Source organism: Echinops telfairi, unplaced genomic scaffold (genome assembly GCF_000313985.2).
Source record: "Echinops telfairi isolate 266 unplaced genomic scaffold, ASM31398v2 ScPeMD7_2565;HRSCAF=3150, whole genome shotgun sequence".
In the NCBI taxonomy this organism is placed as follows: Eukaryota; Metazoa; Chordata; class Mammalia; order Afrosoricida; family Tenrecidae; genus Echinops; species Echinops telfairi.
In genome coordinates this window covers 562,626-564,581 of record NW_022106463.1, presented here as the reverse complement: position 1 = coordinate 564,581, position 1,956 = coordinate 562,626, and the positions used below count along the sequence as shown (strand labels likewise).

Genomic DNA, 1,956 nt, shown 5'->3' with positions numbered 1-1,956 from the left:
TTGAGGGAGTACTTGAGTGGAGGCCCAATGTCCTTCTGCTGCCTTAATACTAAACCTATAAATATATGCATAGATTTATTTCCCCAGCCTCATATATAAATATATTTACATATGTACATGCCTTTATTTAGATCTCTACAAATGCCCATTTGCCTCCTAGTTCTTTCCTCTATTTCCTTTTACTTTCCTCTTGTCCCACTATCCTCAGCCTTCATTAGGGTTTTAGTAATTCCTGTTGATAACATGACTCTGGATCGCGCCCTACCAGGCCTCCTACACCCTCTTCACCACCAATTTGGATTACTTATTGTTCCCTTGTCCCTGGGTTTGTTAACACCACTTCCTTTCCCCCCATCTCCCATATCCCCCCAGAACCATCGGTCCTGTTGTTTTCTCCTCCAGATTGTTCACCCAGCCTATCTTATTTAGACAGACCTGCGGAGATAATAACATGCACAAAAACAAGACAGAGCAAAACAAAGCAACAAAAGAAAACAAAACATCAACAACAACAAAATGCCAATGCCAAAAAAATCACAACAATAACAAAAAAGAAAAGCCTATTTGTTGGCCTTTAGGAGTGTTTCCCGGTCAAGTCTGATGGGGTGCCAAGCCCTGACCCCAAAGTCTATTTTTGGCATTCTCTGGGGACTTCATTGCTCTGTTCCCCTTGCTGTTCTGTTGCACGCCCTTAGTGTTTTGCCTCGGTGTGGTGGGATCAGATCGAGCCGAATTCCCACACTGTCTCTAGTGTTGTCCCCTGTGGGGCTATAGGTCAGTGAGGGATGTCATGTCTCATAGTGGGGCCAGCCATATGGTCTTCTCTGTGGATTGGCTGCTCTGAGAGGGAATATTGTCATTAAGGCTTGGTGGGCCAGGATGTGCTCCACTCTCTCTTCCTCCCCCTTCATTTGCTCCTGTGTCCTCTGATCAGACATGCCCCTCTCCCTGAGTTGCAGCTTCAGTGCTGTCCTCTGAAGTAAATTCTTCTGGGGGATTGTTGTTGTTTTAGGTGCCATCAAGTTGGCTCTGACCCATAGTTGGAGCACAACAGAAGGAAACACTGCATGGCGTCCTGTGCCATCCTCACAACTGTTCCTATGCCTAAGCCTATTGATGCAGCCACTGTGTCAATCCATCTCCTTGAACTCCTTCCTCTTTTTCACTGCCCTTCCACTTTACTAAATATGATATCCTTCTCCAGAAACTGGTCTCTCCTGACAACATGTCCAAAGTATGTAAGATGAAATCTTGCCATCCTTCCCTCCTAGGAGCACTCTGGTCGTACTTCTTCCAACACAGATCTGTTTGTCCTTTCAGCAGTCTATGGGGCTTTGAATATTTTTCATCAACACTGCAGTTCAAATGCGTTGATTATTCGATGGTCTTCCTTATTCATTGTCCAACTTTCACATGCATATGATGCAATGGATAATACCTTGGCTTGGTTCAGGCTCACCTCAAAGTAACATCTTTGCTCTTCAATACTCTAAATAGGTCTTGTGCAGCAAATTAACCTAATGCAATATGTCATTCTTTTTTCAGGGGAGAGCGTGAACACAGCCCCCCACTACCACAAATTACGCAGTCGAGTTTCTCACATTTGGGGAAATTGCAGGGGTCAGCACATCTGGAGTGCAATGGATAAGGCTCGGCCTGAGAAAACCACTTTCGTGATCATGATATCTCCCCTGCCTTCATGAGCACTGATTGTGGATCCAAGCAAGACATAATCCTTGACACCTTCAACCTTTTTTCCACTTATTGTGATTTTACACATTGGTCCAGTTGTGAGGATTTTGGTCTTCTTGACATTAAGCTACAATCCATAATGAAGGCTACAGTCCTTGATCTTCATCAACAAGTGCTTCAATTCCTCCTCATTATCAGTAAACAAGGTTATCTGCATACTGCAGTTTGTTAATAAGCCTTCCTCCAGTCCCTCCAATCTCTTCT

The 1,956-nt window shown here is 44.2% G+C and overlaps 1 non-coding gene across 1 annotated transcript; it reads right to left on the bottom strand.

Annotated features, from left to right (window-relative positions):
• Positions 1-1,542: 1,542 nt before the first annotated feature.
• LOC115870871 lies at positions 1,543-1,701 on the bottom strand. Its single transcript, XR_004046971.1, has one exon. It is a non-coding gene; the product is annotated as a U1 spliceosomal RNA (small nuclear RNA).
• Positions 1,702-1,956: the final 255 nt, after the last annotated feature.